General features: G+C 40.0%; 1 long non-coding RNA gene across 1 annotated transcript; it reads left to right on the top strand.

Moving 5' to 3' along the window:
• The first annotated feature begins 3,201 nt into the window (after positions 1–3,201).
• On the top strand, positions 3,202–9,572 carry LOC117528936. Its single transcript, XR_004565908.1, has 3 exons — positions 3,202–3,213; positions 9,239–9,241; positions 9,467–9,572. It is a non-coding gene; the product is annotated as an uncharacterized LOC117528936 (long non-coding RNA).
• The last annotated feature ends 10,527 nt before the right edge of the window (positions 9,573–20,099 follow it).

The raw sequence follows: 20,099 nt of genomic DNA, 5'->3' as shown, positions 1-20,099 counted from the left end.
GCAGCATATTTGAAAAAAAAACAAAACAAAACAAACTAGAGCGTCACCTTACTCAAATGTTGCATACTGGAGCAGTACCAGACCCACTCACTTGAGGCTTTTATGTGTATACACGTGCATGCCCCGCCTCCTCCTCCAGATTGTTTAGGTGAATCCCTGGATGTTGAATGTTTTGTTTTCTTTTTTGGAATGAGTGGTTGTTGTTGTTTGCCTTTTGGCTGCCCCTAGTAGTTCAAGGTCGCTACAGTGGATCCAGAACAGGTCCACATTGGAATATGGCACATGTTTTATGCTGTGTGCCCTTCCTAATGCAACTCTACTCTACATGAAGAAGCATAGACATTCCCTGGTCTTCCCAAGAGGTCTCCCATCTAAGTACTAATCAGGATCCACTCGGCTTAATTTCTGAGGTTTGACAGGAACTGGGGCTTCATGTACAAAGACTTGGGTTGGCTTTCTACTAAAAGTTGGCGTATGCCAAAACCCTGAATTAGGGATAAGCACAAATATATTCAGATGTATCAAAGTGTACGTAGGCATAAATCCACGCACATTCAGTTTGTACATCCCAATGAATGTGGAATTTAGCACACATGCACACACACCAAACTCCTCCCTGCCACGCCTCTATGTGAATATGCAAATTAATTCAAATAGTTTGGTTGTGTTGTGCTGATGGCACCATAAGTGTAGAGTGTTGTGTGTTTGATGATGGCCGCCATCGTCTCTGTGTTGTTGTGTGTAAAAATTAAAGAACTTTGAGAGACAACGACGTGCATAAACAATGAATGCTGTGGTTAAAACCCCGTTCTCTCAGGTCGCCGTAATGTAAAACGGAAATTAAATACGTACATTTGTGTGTGTAAATGATGAACTGAGCTGCGCACACACACTGAAGTAAAAAGATATTAGGTGCACAGCGGCTGACAGTGTGTGACATTAACATTACACACGCTTTTATTGACAAATACTGAACACAGTTGGGGGCTCATTAAGAAACTCATCTCTAGTTCCACCATCAAGAAAAAGAAAACATAATAATAATAATAATAACAAAAAGCATTTGAATGTGCACATGCCCAAATGTGTCTGTGCTGTTTTTTGTTAGGACCAATTACATGGATAAACGATTTAACCACCAAGCAGCCCCCATCACGCACCGTGCAGCCTCCAGCCTGATGCGCATTTGCGCACCACATGATTTGAACATTGATGGAATGAAAATGTTTCCTATTAACAAAAAGAAACTCATCATGTGATGGCGCCTTCATAACAAAATGTGTGCAGTTAACAGCTCCAATTACATTTGGGAAACCGGCTCTCGCTGCAGAATGTTGGAATGTACCTGGATGAGATTCAGATGATTGCGTTCCACACAGCTGGCATGGCTCGGCGCAAGGTTGACTGGCATGTGTCAACCTTGCGCCACGCCATGCCAGCTGTGTGGAACACAATCATCTGAATCTCATCCAGGTACTGAGCAGCCAGCTCATGCTGGAATGCCCATGATGCCAGGATGCCCAGCGTTGGTTAGCACCTGTGTGGGCACAGACAACCCCTGGCTCCTCATCGTACTGCGCCCTGGGCCGGCCGAAGTTCTGTGCGCAACTCCAGTAGCAGTGACCTTGGTAATGAAAATTGGTTTATTAGCCAATTATCATCATTTGCAAGTAAAGCGTCATGTTCCCTGAATACACACTCACATCAGATTGCACCATTTGCAAGGTCCTCTAACAACGCTAACACAGCCATTGTTAGTGCCATTTTACTCTTCACTTTGCGCATGCTTTTATATCCATCCATATAATTGGAAACATGTAGGTGTGTTAATTGTTCATAAGTGTGTCTCTGATGTGCACATCACTCTCATGACTTCTTGTTTTCACACTATTAACAGTTCCCAGCATCACCTTTACATGTCCACATGGAACAATAGCTGTAGAAAGCCAGGATTTTTGCATGACGCACCGCACATTTCCACGGTCATTTCACTTTTGATACATCTGAACGTCGGCGTGGAAACAGATGTACGCCACATTTTTGTGCGTAAGCACGCTTTGTGCATGAGGCTCCAGGTTAACACAAAGCAGACTGGCTGCTTTTTTGGAGTGAGCAATGAGCAGTTTTATTGGAGCAGGGTGAAAATGGACCAGAGTGGGAAGCGATAAGGGGCAGCAAGGTCTGCAGTGGCTGTAGGCAGCAGAGCGGGGGGAGAGAACAGCTTCCCCTGCCCCACCCAAATTTACACGTCGTCAAAACTCACAGACATAGCAAAACACACCCAGAATCCAATCGGAGCATTTAGACGAAAACGTATATGCAAAAATATGATTTGAATTGCATTTCAAACCACTTATGAATGAGGCTTGAAACACATTTGGGGGGAAAAATGGATTTCATGCCATTTTTAACTATTCCGATTTGCAATATGAGCCTGGCCAGCCCAAGCCTTTATGGGGCCTTAAGCAGAATTTCATTTGGGGGCCCCCCCTACCATCACCTCAGCACCAGATGCCTCATTATTCCATAGGCTACACTGTTATGTGTGTAACGTACCCACAATCATTAGCATTATTTGTAATTATCTTACATCATACAGGTGTCATTCTTGTTTTTAACCTTAAAGGGGTAGCAAACTCATAAATATGTTTTAATTAACTTCTACATACAGAGTGATGTACAAGTATGGCTCATTAATTTAACTAGGTGTGTAGTCTTACACACCTCTCTGCAGCTTCTCTCCCCCTGCCATCCCCTCATTACCCCATCCCCATAGAGACGGTGCCTGCTCCCAGACTACCAATAACCAGCAAAAATCTATTTAAGCATAAAAATTCAAAAAGAAAAAATAATATAGCACCTTCAACTGCACCACAGACTAAAACAGTTAAATGTGGTCTATTAAACATTAGGTCTCTCTCTTCTAAGTCCCTGTTGGTAAATGATATAATAATTGATCAACATATTGATTTATTCTGCCTAACAGAAACCTGGTTACAGCAGGATGAATATGTTAGTTTAAATGAGTCAACACCCCCGAGTCACACTAACTGTCAGAATGCTCGTAGCACGGGCCAGGGCGGAGGATTAGCAGCAATCTTCCATTCCAGCTTATTAATTAATCAAAAACCCAGACAGAGCTTTAATTCATTTGAAAGCTTGACTCTTAGTCTTGTCCATCCAAATTGGAAGTCCCAAAAACCAGTTTTATTTGTTATTATCTATCGTCCACCTGGTCGTTACTGTGAGTTTCTCTGTGAATTTTCAGACCTTTTGTCTGACTTAGTGCTTAGCTCAGATAAGATAATTATAGTGGGCGATTTAACATCCACACAGATGCTGAGAATGACAGCCTCAACACTGCATTTAATCTATTATTAGACTCTATCGGCTTTGCTCAAAAAGTAAATGAGTCCACCCACCACTTTAATCATATCTTAGATCTTGTTCTGACTTATGGTATGGAAATAGAAGACTTAACAGTATTCCCTGAAAACTCCCTTCTGTCTGATCATTTCTTAATAACATTTACATTTACTCTGATGGACTACCCAGCAGTGGGGAATAAGTTTCATTACACTAGAAGTCTTTCAGAAAGCGCTGTAACTAGGTTTAAGGATATGATTCCTTCTTTATGTTCTCTAATGCCATATACCAACACAGTGCAGAGTAGCTACCTAAACTCTGTAAGTGAGATAGAGTATCTCGTCAATAGTTTTACATCCTCATTGAAGACAACTTTGGATGCTGTAGCTCCTCTAAAAAAGAGAGCTTTAAATCAGAAGTGCCTGACTCCGTGGTATAACTCACAAACTCGTAGCTTAAAGCAGATAACCCGTAAGTTGGAGAGAAAATGGCGTCTCACTAACTTAGAAGATCTTCACTTAGCCTGGAAAAAGAGTCTGTTGCTCTATAAAAAAGCCCTCCGTAAAGCTAGGACATCTTTCTACTCATCACTAATTGAAGAAAATAAGAACAACCCCAGGTTTCTTTTCAGCACTGTAGCCAGGCTGACAAAGAGTCAGAGCTCTATTGAGCTGAGTATTCCATTATCTTTAACTAGTAATGACTTCATGACTTTCTTTGCTAACAAAATTTTAACTATTAGAGAAAAATTACTCATAACCATCCCAAAGACGTATCGTTATCTTTGGCTGCTTTCAGTGATGCCGGTATTTGGTTAGACTCTTTCTCTCCGATTGTTCTGTCTGAGTTATTTTCATTAGTTACTTCATCCAAACCATCAACATGTTTATTAGACCCCATTCCTACCAGGCTGCTCAAGGAAGCCCTACCATTATTTAATGCTTCGATCTTAAATATGATCAATCTATCTTTGTTAGTTGGCTATGTACCACAGGCTTTTAAGGTGGCAGTAATTAAACCATTACTTAAAAAGCCATCACTTGACCCAGCTATCTTAGCTAATTATAGGCCAATCTCCAACCTTCCTTTTCTCTCAAAAATTCTTGAAAGGGTAGTTGTAAAACAGCTAACTGATCATCTGCAGAGGAATGGTCTATTTGAAGAGTTTCAGTCAGGTTTTAGAATTCATCATAGTACAGAAACAGCATTAGTGAAGGTTACAAATGATCTTCTTATGGCCTCGGACAGTGGACTCATCTCTGTGCTTGTTCTGTTAGACCTCAGTGCTGCTTTTGATACTGTTGACCATGAAATTTTATTACAGCGATTAGAGCATGCCATAGGTATTAAAGGCACTGCGCTGCGGTGGTTTGAATCATATTTGTCTAATAGATTACAATTTGTTCATGTAAATGGGGAATCTTCTTCACAGACTAAAGTTAATTATGGAGTTCCACAAGGTTCTGTGCTAGGACCAATTTTATTCACTTTATACATGCTTCCCTTAGGCAGTATTATTAGACGGTATTGCTTAAATTTTCATTGTTACGCAGATGATACCCAGCTTTATCTATCCATGAAGCCAGAGGACACACACCAATTAGCTAAACTGCAGGATTGTCTTACAAACATAAAGACATGGATGACCTCTAATTTCCTGCTTTTAAACTCAGATAAAACTGAAGTTATTGTACTTGGCCCCACAAATCTTAGAAACATGGTGTCTAACCAGATCCTTACTGTGGATGGCATTACCCTGACCTCTAGTAATACTGTGAGAAATCTTGGAGTCATTTTTGATCAGGATATGTCATTCAAAGCGCATATTAAACAAATATGTAGGACTGCTTTTTTGCATTTACGCAATATCTCTAAAATCAGAAAGGTCTTGTCTCAGAGTGATGCTGAAAAACTAATTCATGCATTTATTTCCTCTAGGCTGGACTATTGTAATTCATTATTATCAGGTTGTCCTAAAAGTTCCCTAAAAAGCCTTCAGTTAATTCAAAATGCTGCAGCTAGAGTACTGACGGGGACTAGAAGGAGAGAGCATATCTCACCCATATTGGCCTCTCTTCATTGGCTTCCTGTTAATTCTAGAATAGAATTTAAAATTCTTCTTCTTACTTATAAGGTTTTGAATAATCAGGTCCCATCTTATCTTAGGGACCTCATAGTACCATATCACCCCAATAGAGCGCTTCGCTCTCAGACTGCAGGCTTACTTGTAGTTCCTAGGGTTTGTAAGAGTAGAATGGGAGGCAGAGCCTTCAGCTTTCAGGCTCCTCTCCTGTGGAACCAGCTCCCAATTCAGATCAGGGAGACAGACACCCTCTCTACTTTTAAGATTAGGCTTAAAACTTTCCTTTTTGCTAAAGCTTATAGTTAGGGCTGGATCAGGTGACCCTGAACCATCCCTTAGTTATGCTGCTATAGACGTAGACTGCTGGGGGGTTCCCATGATGCACTGTTTCTTTCTCTTTTTGCTCTGTATGCACCACTCTGCATTTAATCATTAGTGATCGATCTCTGCTCCCCTCCACAGCATGTCTTTTTCCTGGTTCTCTCCCTCAGCCCCAACCAGTCCCAGCAGAAGACTGCCCCTCCCTGAGCCTGGTTCTGCTGGAGGTTTCTTCCTGTTAAAAGGGAGTTTTTCCTTCCCACTGTAGCCAAGTGCTTGCTCACAGGGGGTCGTTTTGACCGTTGGGGTTTTACATAATTATTGTATGGCCTTGCCTTACAATATAAAGCACCTTGGGGCAACTGTTTGTTGTGATTTGGCGCTATATAAAAAAATTGATTGATTGAACTATTTGAAAGTAACATCAGCAGGCAGGAGACTGCATTTATAGTAAACACGTTAAATAGTTTAATTTCTTTCAGATGTGCAATGGTGTGCAAGATGTTCAATATCCAAATACAAAATAGAATCAAATGACATTCACATTATCTTACAGAAAAATAAAGTTATAATCAAAATTAAATACTTAAATAATAAATACAATACTTAAATAATCTCCAAAATGAACATAGAAATCTACAACATAACAGCAATGTGTGTGCATAGCAATGCACAAACATTGCACTGGGGGCTATTGCTTTAACTTTGGCCTGCAAACCATTGAGAGCTGAGCTACTTTTCCCACCTTTTGCACCTAATTAATCTGAGGAGTTGATCTGCCCTGCTGTTTAACTAAGTTTGTCTTCGTAAGGAAGACTATCAAATGGCTTCGCCAAAATCCGGTCCACAATATTCAAATTGTCTGCCATTATATGCAGCTTGCTAGCTGGGACTGGCGCGAGGCTAGTGTGAAGTGTGTCCGCCTGTGAGCGCTTTGTGACGGTGGAAGAGCTCAGCAGCACTCGCTGCTCGGTAGGGACAGAAACTGCGATAGAAATCAGAAAGAGTGATAGAAGTCAGTCTCCAAACACAAGCAGCTACAAAAAAAACCCACCAGAAATAGAAGCTCGATTTGTCGCTAGTCGTTTTTAACAAAGAAAATGCCACCAAGAGGATTAGGAAAGTCTCCGGTTCAACTCAGAACAGAATGAAAATTAAAAAAATGCTCCCACGGATGTTTACACCAAAAGATCGCTGATTCGCTCATTTCGCTGTCAATCAAAAAGGGATTCAACCTCAGACAGATCATCCAATCATCATGCAGAAGCTGAGCGTCCGGGCCAGCCGAGGCCAGCCCACTGCCCCATAGACCCCCAGAGACGCTGAGCGTCTGATGGGCGGGACAAAGCCCAGCATTTATCCAATGACTCGTCTCGTTTCGCTGCACTCTTTGTGCGGGTTTGAGTGAGAGGAAAGCCGCGTCGTTACCAGTGATAAGAAGCTGATTCTGAACAAAAGTTAAGCGCGTTGTAGCGCATATTTAGTCAATGACATGTACACACAACAGCATATATTTGATCACTTATTTTTTGACATTTTAGGGGAAGCTGAGCTTCCCTTGCAGTCTTATTGCAATCGCCTCTGACTTTAAGACACCTAAAGCACTTTACACTAAACGAATGGAGCATTTCGCAAATAATGACAACAAATATTGTAATATTGGACATGCAAACCTACCTTTGTTTTGTTGTTTTTTCTCATCTTCCAACTTCTTTTTTCTTTTCTCCGCTCCAGAGGGATAATTTCTTTTCTGAGACATGACTTGTACTCACTTCATTCCTCACGATTAGTCATCGACCACCTGACCCAAGCGGTGCATCTAAATTTGCCCAACGGTGACAGCAGCCAACAGGAGGCATCAATTAACCTGGTATTGGTATCTTGCCAAAATTAATTTATTTTTTTCAGGTGTAATACAATTTCGTTTAAATTATTCAATATTATTTTAATTTCATGTATAGAGGGTTTTCATGTGACGTATCGGTCACGTCATTTTGTGTCCCGCGGCCATTCTGGATTACCACGCGGTAGCTGCTGTGTTACGCTACGTGCATTTGGCGAACAATTGCAGAAGGTTCAATGTCGGTGTGAAGAAGCCTCACAGCACCGTGGCGCTGAGAGAGATCTGTCGCTACCAGAAATCCACTGCTCCCAGAATTTTATTTTATTTTATTCGGCCATAAAATTATATAAGAATACATAAAAATACTGCCGAGGATAACACAAGAACGCTTCCAATGCGGATGCTTATTTACATTGTGGTCCTCGAGCACCGAGCTGCTGATCCACATGCTGCCCTTCCAGCGCCTGGTGAGAGAAATCGCTCAGGACTTCAAGACGACCTCCGCTTTCAGAGCTCCGCTGTGATGCTCTGCAGGAGGTCGGCAGCTTCCTAGTTCACAATATCAGTGTGACACTGTCGGCCAGTTCGTTACATCACCACTAAATTCACTATCTGGTATAAGATACGGATTCACTGAACCAACTGCTACACATCTATCACGATAAATAGCTTTATCTCGAGGATTCAAAGGAGACCTGCATTGAAAAAAATGCAGTCAGATATTTTTGAACAAAAAATCACTTACATTTACACGAGATCCTTCTGAATGTAGTAAAGTAAATCTGCAAGCCCAGATCTGTCATTCAACGGAGAAATCTTCATTTGAAAATGACAAATTTACAGCTAACATTTAGCCCTCTGCAAAAAATTTTTCATACGCCCGTTTGATTGAGTGGTGTCGCAATGAAAATCTACTGTCTTTCGCCTCCGGTACCATCGCGGGATATGGAGGCGAGACCCGCAAAGAATCCCAGTCATTAAAAATATATAAACCTCTCTCAACGTCCATGGAGCTCTGGGGCTCCGATTGCCAAGACGTGCGGTGCTGTGGATTTTGCCGCAAGAAGTCTGTCCTTGCAGCAACAGGTGTACCGGCCGCTTCGCATTAAAACAGCGAGCGTAGCGGAGGCAGTGAGAGCGTGTCGGGGAAGAACGGCGCCCGCTGTCGTTGCTGATCTGAGCACACAGATCTGTATCTCACATTCATTGCAGCTTACTTTTGGATGTTGAAACCAGGACGTGTATAAGTAACATTACTAACAGATAAAATCAATTTCAATGCGGGATCCGACTGAAGGCGGGAGCGCGTAGTCTTGTCCCTGACGTCATGGAAATGATACGGCTGTACAAACTGTTTTCACAGAGGGCTAAATTTTAGCTGCAAATTTGTCATTTTTAAACAAAGACTTCTCCGCTGAATTACAAATTTGGGCTTACAGATTTACTTTACTGCATTCACAAGGGTCTTATAAATACATATCAGCTATTTCTTTCTGATATCTGACCACATTTATTTCAATGCAGGTCTACTTTAAAGCCTCGTAATAACCAGACATTCTCTCCATTTTTCTATCAGGCGCCAGCCTCTTTGTAATCCAGAATGGAGACGGCACCTGTCCTGCAGCAAGTCGGTCACGTGATTGAAAATCCTCTATATATTTACTTTTTTATCACAACGTCTCGGTGCTCTCGGGGCCCCCTGGTGGCGTGGAGGCCCTAAGCGACCGCGTAGTTGGCGTATGCCTTGGGTCGGCTCTGAATATGAGATCAGATTCAAACTGAATATGCACATAAATCGGATTTTCGTTGGCAGTCTGACGAAAGCGTTAGTCCAGGGCTACCCAAATCAGTTCCAGGAGGGCACTTGCTCTGCATGTTTTCATGCCTACTTGCTCTACTCACACCTTATTTACTTCTGGTGTTTCCTAGCCCTTCATTTCCCTGTCAGAGTTGATTAGCTGTGGGAGGAGCAGGAAGAGTGAAAAAACATGCAAGGTAGGTTAGCAGATTTGGGCAGCGCTGTTTTAGGCACTTCTGTTGTCCTTGGGTGATCTAGCAATTGATCCACGTAGTAGTCATGATGGATGTTATTTGTGCACGGATGTTAAGAATTGAAGAGGCTTCAGGAAGCACGTCTCAGCATCATAGAAGCATGTTCTGCAAAAGTGTTTTCATGACTGAGCCACCCCTTTACTGGAAGAGTGTGAGAACAAATTATGCAGCTAATAAACATATTAAAAAATTATATAACACAATGCTAAAATACCTTCAGCTGTATGAGCATTGTCTTCTTTATAATTTAATAATTTGCAGTTGTTTAACTGGTATGTGTGTGTGTGTGTGTGTGTATATATATATATATATATATATATACGAGGTCTGTCCATAAAGTATAGGTCCTTTTTATTTTTTTCAAAAACTATATGGATTTCATTCATATGTTTTTACGTCAGACATGCTTGAACCCTCATGCGCATGCGTGAGTTTTTCCACGCCTGTCGGTGACGTCATTCGCCTGTGAGCACTCCTTGTGGGAGGAGTCGTCTAGCCCCTCGTCGGAATTCCTTTGTCTGAGAAGTTGCTGAGAGACTGGCGCTTTGTTTGATCAAAATTTTTTCTAAACCTGTGAGACACATCGAAGTGGACACGGTTCGAAAAATTAAGCTGGTTTTCGGTGAAAATTTTAACGGCTGATGAGAGATTTTGAGGTGATACTGTCGCTTTAAGGACTTCCCACGGAGCGAGACGTCGTGCAGCGCTCTCAGGCGCCGTCGTCAGCCTGTTTCAAGCTGAAAACCTCCCCATTTCAGGCTCTATTGATCCAGGACGTCGTGAGAGAACAGAGAAGTTTCAGAAGAAGTCGGTTTCAGCATTTTATCCGGATATTCCACTGTTAAAGGAGATTTTTTTTAATGAAAGATGTGCGGGCGGATTGCAGCATCGGCTCGCAGCCGCCGCGACGCTCTGCCACAGGAAAAACACCTCTGTTGGAAGCTTTAAGGACAAGTTGGAACATGTCCAGCTGTTAAACAATTTCTCATATACTCACTCCACTGAAAGCCATCAAAAGCCGCCTGGATTTTACAAATGGTTATCAACACGGAGGTGTTTTTCCTGTGCCGCCGCACCGCGCCGGCTGCGTCCCGATGCGCGGACCCGTCCGCACGTCTTTCATTAAAAAAATCTCCTTTAACAGTGGAATATCCGGATAAAATGCTGAAACCGACTTCTTCTGAAACTTCTCTGTTCTCTCACGACGTCCTGGATCAATAGAGCCTGAAATGTGGAGGTTTTCAGCTTGAAACAGGCTGACGACGGCGCCTCGGAGCGCTGCACGACATCTCGCTCCGTGGGAAGTCCTTAAAGCGACAGTATCACCTCAAAATCTCTCATCAGCCGTTAAAATTTTTTTAATTTAAAAAAAATACTTTTGGTCAATTGTAAACAATTGCAAAAGCCTGATTTTGTGCAACCCAATTTTCTTAAAAATTGGAGGAGACTGCCTAAAAATTGACATTTTTAACAGTAAACAGTGACCACACATTTTACTTGTTTATATTTATTCATAAATGTATTTTAAGAAAAAAAAATGTATTTAATTATTTTTGAAAGCATATGTAATGTACATAAAGCTTTTGCCCAGCATAGTATAGTTTGGGTTAATAGTAGAAAAATACATAATTACTTTTTTTTTGTACTGTCCAAAGGTTTTGGGAATTAAAAATTTTGAAAGTGTTTGATCTGTCCAAACATTCCTGTTACAACAACAACAACCACAACAACAACAAAATCAATTACAAGATTTTTTTTTTTCTTTTTTGGTAATTAAATAATCAAGTCATTTATCAAACTGTAAGCCTCTCTCAAATAATAATGTCACTCTTTTGTCTGTGCGCTGTCTGGTGCATGACTAGACAACCACCAATCATCCCTCAGTAATAAATCGACTGTAAAAAAAGTGTTTAAATACAATCACATTTTTGTGTGCAAGGTTTTTGGCACTCACAAAATATATGGAAATGTATTTGTCTGAAGGTTTTATTTGTCTTCAACAGAAAATCAAATCTGAAATGCCTCAATATTTCTATTTCAACAAAAATCTAATGTAAGATTTTCTTCTATTTAATTAAAGAAATTGATCAATTACCGTATGAAGTTACAAGTCAAATTTCCAAGGGGGGGGGGGGGGGGGACTTCTGCTGGTATACGGCAACACCAGGTCAGTTTAAACTGGTCACTCAAACAAAATTATTGTAAAAAAAAAAAAAAAAATCTAATTTTCCTAGAAATTGCTGGGAAACCACACCTAAAAATGATGGCCACACAATCAGTGAAAATAAACGATTTATTTTTAAATTTAAAAGTGTTTCCTTTTACTTCATGATATTTATTCATGAATATCACATAGTTAGCAGTTTCTCATTCATTTTAAAACAACTTTTAATACAATAAAAACCTTTGGTACAGTATATTTTGCATTACTATGAGAAAAATAATTGTTTTACACCCCTGAATCACTATGTTAACACAGAAAGTAGGGCCAGCTATGAATATTAGTAGTGAAAAAAAGTATTTGTCTATATAAATAATGGTGATATTGATTATACTGGTCATGATAATGAGAAACATGCTCATTACAGTGATGGTGACATTAATGCCAAAGCTGCTGGGAAGAGCGGCTGCCTGATTATATTGCAAATGAGACAACCTGCTGTGAGGGTGGGAAGGCCTGTGACGGCTTTTATGTGTAATGTGAAATGCTTTTATGGAACATAAATTAATTACAGCAGCAAAAGAAAAACAACTCATTGACTAATATGATTAGGTTCTCTCTTTTTTTGGAGGTTCATAGTTCAATTGTGGTTCATATTGTAAACACACTGCAGTAGATTAGTTTGGATTCACGCCTGCTCAGAAATGCTTTATTACACCATCCATGCTCCTGCGCTGTAATAACCCTTGCAACATCGATTTCTTCAGAATTTTGCACCGATTAATGTCAAGAAGAAGAAGAGACCCAACAGAGCTGCATTTCTCTCTCAGTAGTAGTTTGATATTTGTGTGAGTTAAAGATGGACAAACAGATCAATTCCCAGCAAATTATGTTGATTTGCAGAAAATGTTGCTCCATCAAATATTGAGGCTGATTTCTGACCTGAACTTCTTAGTCTGTCTGATTCGACACGCAGATGCATGTGAGCATGAATTCTCTGGACTGTAACTCCACCTGACTTTTGCCAACCTGTGTGGAATTTCAAGGTTTAGTGATCAAGTTGCATTTAAGTGCTCGTGGATACGATGTAAAATGTTTTACGTTGCTCATAATGACGTCAAAAGCAGAGAATGGAATCATAAAAATGTCGGTGTGCCATTTAGTAACATCTTGTTGAGTCAAAAAGCTTTTGACAAAGTCATTATTGAGGCCTGTCAATCAGTGTTGTCAGATTTTTTTTCCATGAGAAACAAGCAAACCTCTGTGAAAACAAGGTCAAAAGAAGCAATGTGGCTTTTCAAAAAGCCCCTGAAAATGTTTGGCACAGATTCATGCAAATTGTTTGTGATTGAGTCATATTATAATGTATGATTCTGTGTGACCTTGACATTTGAACTGTTATGTCCAAACTGAACCACTTTATGGCACTGAATTGGACCTTTCAAGGTCACCCTAGAAGAAGAGATTCTTATTTAACATGGGTAGCCAATGAAAGCACTAAGCTTATTTCCAGAAGGGCCCACGGCACGTGTCTCTCCGCTTCCCCAGCACATTTGTTCAAAGTGGCAATGGGAAGCTTGGTTGCGATAGGGAAAAGAACCCGGATCGCCGGTGTCACAGTTCAATGTACAAGTACCATTACGCCCCCACCTCCCCTTTGATCCCCGGTTAAAGGTAAGATATTTAATAGTAACCGCAGCTGTAACTTCAACCTTTTCCTTGAAGTAGTAATTCTAAAAATCCCTATATATAAGTACTGGGCTCAATATTTGACTTTGATCCTTTGTCTTTGACTGAAGACGCAGAAGAATCATTTCGCTAAGTTTAGTCCAAAGCAGATCAAAACTCTGAGTTATTTTGTTCATACATGAACTGACACACATGACAGAAATCAAAACCACTGTGCATAGGTGCAATAATCATTGTCATAAGAAGTAGAAGTAGAATCAATTACACAATAAATTCCCTGCTGGATTTTTGGATCTTGCAGCTGCAGAAAGTAATGAATTTGGACAAATCGCCACATTACTGTATGTGCCAAAAGCGCAGGAATCAAATTTCTTGTTCTTTCATGCATCAAAACACAAATTTGACCAAAATCAACTTTCATGCAAACTTGCCTTGGATTTACATATTTATTTATTTAAAGGCTGCAAATTAAAGTTAAAGTCCACATTATCTGGCAATTCTGCTAAATGTACAGGGGCAGATCTGGGGGTGGGGGGTTGACGGCAGCACCCTGTCCTTTTCATGGTCAAGGACAAAGACCTACAGCTTGACTTTGATGCCATTATTGACAGGTACAGCAAAAAGCATCCCTACTGAATGCTGTTTCTAAACCCTCTATTCAGCAACAAGTGGCTTAGCTCGATACATTTGTACCAGACCGTGATTCAGCAAGCTGTAGCAAAGGTGTTCACTTTTTTAGCCACAGACATTTCAAATGTTCTTTATAACAAGTTCAAGTACAAGTTAAAATTAATAAAAAACACAGGTTAAGAAATATCTTTTCTCTGTGGTATTTTGTAGTGAAATATGCACCAAAATGCAGAAAGTAGGAGCTAAAAATTCAAAATTTTCTGGGGGTGCATGCACTCTGACCCCCTTAGGGAAGCACAATCTGTCAAATGCAACATACTTACCACCCCCCAGACATACTGAGTACTGAAATTGTGTTTCACTGAAACCCAAAGTGGAATAATATATAAAAAGGTACAGCATATAAATAGTACAAGTATGTACAAATACACAAAATAAGTCACATGATGGTTTGAATATGGGTCTATGAAGGGTTTTTGCGTGTGTGTTTGTATATTTTTGTAATGGTTCCTTGTGTATTTTGCTGTATTTGGTTCAGTTTGCCCTGGCATCATTAAACAGTATGCACACATGGGCATTGCCCTGTGTGCACTGAGGGATGGGGGTCAGCTACCACAGTGGACTAACATGTCCCACTGAATAACACAGAATACATATTTAGCAATATGGGTGTTGTCTGGTTATTATTACAATGGATGTCGAGAACATCCTGACCCTCAGCTTCCAGAATTTAAGCAATCTTATGGAAAAACAAGTTATAATAAGAAAAACACAGTTACACTTAGAACAGCTGCCACGCAAGCTGATAAGATCTGACACAGATATAAATACAAAACCACATCTCCAAATAGTAATGCCGTTCCAATGTGCCATTTTCATCCTTGTTCAGCACAGATGAAAGTTATTTCTGAAGCCAGAAAAACAAGACTGGTTATTTTAACATTCTGAAAGTGTCACCATGTTGTGTACCAACTCTCTGTCCCAGTTTGACACGTAGCCACTTCGCTTTTTCATGTTTCTTCTTCCATATTCCCGTCCAGTCTGTGTACTTTAACCCAGCAGAGAGGAGTTAAAGGAAGCAACCAGGCAAAATCACCCCCAGAGTCTTTGGTTTATGACTTGTTTCTGGGTTCTGCTATTAGAAGTACAATGTGAGTTTAACCCCTCTTTCTTCTCACTGTCATTAATACTAATCTTTATTTGTGTTCATTCTCAACTCATCCTTTCATCCCTCCTCCACCTCACTGTTCATATCTTAACATCCTCTCCATCAAATGGATCATATATTTTATTTTATGAGGTAATAACACCTGTGGGTATAACAACAGTAAGGGCGACGGGAATCTGACATTTGACCGCAATAACTGATCACCTTGCCAGAGCAATTCTGTAATCCACCTAAATGTGTTCCAGATAGAGCTAAAAATCATATATCTTTACCATCCATCCATCCATCCATCCATTTTTCAAAACCCACTTATTCCAGGTAAATATCACAAGGGTGCTGGAGCCTATCCTAGCAGGAACTGGGCCAGAAGTGAGGTAGACCCTGGGCAGGCTGCCAGTCTACCTCACTCACACTTACAGCCAATTTAGAGTCACCAATTAACCTGTCCTGTATGTTTGTGGAAGTAGGAGGCAGCTGGTGTAACAGTATATCCCCCCCTCACCCCTGAAAGGCAACATTCCTACAGGGTAGCACTGATTAAAGCTTACCAAAACCTTGATAAGGCCCAATCAGGATAGAGCAACCTTTAAACTCTATATTTCCTGGATGTCTTATGGTTCCAGATGAAGCACAGCTTGATTGACGGTGACCAATAGTGGTATTCTTTCTGTATGTATCTGTAGCTATCTATAATAGTAATATTTCCTATTCTGAAGTATCTTTAAATATATCCTAGGATATCTTCTAGGGAAGATATCCAGGGGGGAAGATAAACTAGGACACCGGAATACCTGGAGTCAACCCATACGCACAAGGGAAGAACATGTAAACTCCACACAGAAAGGACCAGGTCAGAAGCCACCCCAGGACCTTCTCACTGTGAGTAGCAACAGTGCTAACAACCAAGCCACTATGCTGCCCCATCTTGACCTTTGCCAAAAATGAATTCTTTTAATAAGGGCAGTATTTGAAGACCTGGGAGGAGTAGGCCAGTGACCAATTGATTGCCCTTATGTGGGCAATTCCAGAACCCACCTACATATGTGTGCCAAGTCTGGTGGACATCTGAGTTAAAATTATCATTTTTGTCTTTGCCACATTGACCTTGACCTTCTGAAAACAAACCATTTAAGAGTAATTTTGAGGTTGACTGTCATCCACAGAACACGTTTTGGTGGAAATCAGCCAAAGTACCCGGGAGGAGCAGGAGACAGCCAAAGGGACAAACGTTTCTGACATTACAGTATGATGTAAGCTGCACTAAAAAATTGAAAGTGTAATACAGTGAATATTACAAATGTGTTTTTATCTGCTGGACTCCAATATATTTTTATAAGTAGTTAGGGGTTTCAAATAAACTTGGCAACAACCTGACGTACCGGCTCCTGTAAAATTTTATGCTCTGCCATTCGTTTGCGCTGTTTGTTGCCACTTAATGTGCTGTGTGTTTGTATTAGAAGACTGTAATAAAAGCTGAAGTTTTATTGAATTTAAGTGCTTGTTCTTGAATCGTTTGCATGCTGATCTTCCCACAGAACGGTAGCGATACATAATATGGCCTTATGTGGCTCATCATTATTAGCTTTGCTTTAGCTCCACAGAAAAGATCAGTCTTCAAACGGTTTAAGAATTAAAGTACAAGCAAAGACGTAATGAGAAACTGAAAGATTATACACAGAATACTTAACTTTACACCAAATGCTATGAATAAATCAATAACAAAAATGTGATGTTCGATACGCATGCTGCATTCCTGAGACTTATACATAAAACATGCCATGCAAGATTTGCAAATTTCAAATTCTGTGAAATAGCTTGATTTAATCTATGTATGATCAGAATTGGACATGAAAATGAATTTACAAATACATCAAGCAATGATACAGTCAGGTCCATAAGTACTTGTACAGGGACACTTAACCTAACTATAATGGATTTGCAATGAAGCAATCACGATGTGTTCATAGTGAACACATTCAGCTTCAAATCAAAGAGTTTAGCAAAGATATCACATTAACTATTTAGGAATTAGAGCCATTTTTATACATATTCTCTTCACTTTCAGAGTTCATAAGTAATTGGCCATTTCCTTGTCAATTAGTGGTCAGTGGCCTTTATCCTCATTATTCCAAGGTAAATTAAGGAGACAAAACATCTGGAGGTGATTCCAAGTGTTGAACTTCCATTTGGTAGTTGTTAAAAGTCAATATGAGATCCAATGAGGTGCTGATGCATGTTAAGGAGGCCATAATTAGGCTGGAAAAGCAAAAATAAAAAGGCAGATAGCAAAAATTTTAGTATTGCCCAAATCAACAATCTGGTACATCCATACAAATGAGGAATGCACTGACAGATAAGCATCATAAAGAAGGAGCAAGACCCCGAAGGTGGTAGTTGTACCACTGTCAAAGTCTAAAATCAAGACGCCTTCATGAAAGTAAATGCAGGGGGTTACCAAGGTGCAAACTGCTAGCTGGTAATACTCAAGAACAGGAAGGCCAGATTAGACTTTTCCAGAAAAAAACTTAAAAAGCCTACCCTGTTCTGGAACAAGATTCTTGGGACAGATTGAAAGATTGACAGATTGACAAGATTAACTTGTACCAGAATGATGGGAAGAGTTGAGTATGGAGAAGGAAAGGAACAGCTCATGATGCAAAGTATACCACATCATCAGTGTTATGCCCAGTGGTGGGCACAGCCAACCGAAAAGTTAGCTTCAATAACCATTAAACCGATAACTGAAAAATTAACTTTTATAACGCTAAAACCGATAAACTGCTAACTTTTAGTATTGCATCAATACGCTGTTGGCTACTGATAAGCCAGTTTAGAGTTTAAGCGCCACAGGGGCTGCTGGGTAAATTCAAAGGCGATCACAAACACAAAATGAAATCACGAAAAAAAAAAATAAATAAAATAAAACCCCAAACACTGTCATCATCTTTATGAAACGCAGTAAACTGCAGTATCAAAAGTCACAGTTTATCTCTATATTATATATTTATAAACCGTTAACAAAGCTCACCTGTATTATATTCACAAACATAAAACAAATGCATGAAAAATAAATAAATAATAAAAATACTGACTTTTGAGCTGTTTACATACTGTTTTTGTCCACAGTGTAACTTCTTGTCTTCTTACCAGCAATTGTGTGCTATGACCTGTGAACCGAAGTGTTAGCTAGCTATCTGTGTTCATAAACAGGAACTAACATGTATGATTTTTTTTTAGGGTTTACAAAGCTTTTTGACTGTTAAATTTACTCACTTTACCGGCAAAAAGAAAAAAAAGTGAGAGGACTCAAAGTTAGTGGAACTAAATTTAGTGGAGCAAATTGGTCCGCTGATGGTTTTCAAAGATAGCTGAAAAGATAATCTGCTAACGAAAACATTAGCTTTGCTAATTAGCAGTTAGTGGGTTAGCAGAACTGTGCCCACCACTGGTTATGGCACGGGAATGTATGACCAGTGGAACTGGGTCTAAGTAGCTCAGACATGGTCTCAGATGTATTTAGTTTCCAATGAGAAGATATATGGTGTGAAAGAGACTAGAAGATGTCTTCCATGATGCATTGTGGAGGAGTCATTCCTGCAATAGCTGCTTGTGGTACTAATCATGAGAGAAATAAATAGTACATTTATTGATATTATGATGCTACAGTTGGTGGAAACTGGTCTAGAGGGATATTGTGTCCACATACAAGTAATGTAAAATGAACACAAATATGAGAATTCATAAAACAAAGCCCCTCATAGCAAACACTTGAAGAATGTCCAATGTCTCGCCCTGCATTCCATAGAGTCCTCTCAGTATTTAGTGTTTGGGATATAAAGACATGCTAACCTCCACGAGGTCATCAGAGTGAGCCGAGGAAAACAGGAGGGGGAGGTGAAGTCTGGAGCAAACGTGTCTGGGAACCAAGTGTGATTCACACACTACTCATCTCATAAGAGCTGAAGTTTATATAGAGCCTCGGGCACTTCACTGAGCAGAGGCTTTACATGTCAAAAACATCCTGTGAATTAACAATTTCATTTGTCGCTCCCTTCTTTAATCAAGGATTCTTGATTCACTGTATCAATTGTTTCCCAAAACAAGCTCATTCTAAACCAGTGCACAGAGGGAAAAAATTCTAAATCCATGGCTGGATTTTCGGTAACGTGATGTTTTATGGATTCTGCAACACTATCGTCAGTACGATGATAAGTGTAACAAATCAAAATATTTAATGTCGCAACTGTGAGGGAAAATGGTGACAAGCCTTTTCTGACATTATCCAATGAAAACACATTGGCAGAAAACATTATTTGTTGAAAATTAGCTTAAACTGTTTTTCAATCCAAATGCTAACTAACCAGGATAACTGCCTTGGCGGGCCATTATCGACTATGCTAATGAGCACAAGAAATATAATTTACCAGTTACTTAAATGAAATGTGTATCAATTACCCAGTCTTTTGTTACAACCAACTGCAAACTCAATTGATCTAAGCTAAATTGCTCTATATTTGGAATGTTTTATGCTCCTGTAGAATAGGATTTGTTAACATGTTTATTTAAGGCTTGCTAGCATAGCAAGGTCGGTCATCCAGGTATTTAACTTCTAGGGGCGGGTTTTGTTGGTGAAAACATCTGCAAACTCAATACAAATTCATGTAATTTGGTCACTTTTCAAAGGGGTCAGACTCGTCAAAAAAGTCGATTTAATGTACAATGGTTCATTTCAGATCAGCCTGGTGTATAAATCTGACCGTTCCAGGCAATGAGAGCTATCAGCTGGCTG

The sequence above is a fragment of the Thalassophryne amazonica genome, chromosome 17, assembly GCF_902500255.1.
Source record: "Thalassophryne amazonica chromosome 17, fThaAma1.1, whole genome shotgun sequence".
Classification (NCBI taxonomy): domain Eukaryota; kingdom Metazoa; phylum Chordata; class Actinopteri; order Batrachoidiformes; family Batrachoididae; genus Thalassophryne; species Thalassophryne amazonica.
The sequence above is the reverse complement of the archived record's forward strand: the minus strand, read 5'-3'. Positions and strand labels throughout refer to the sequence as shown.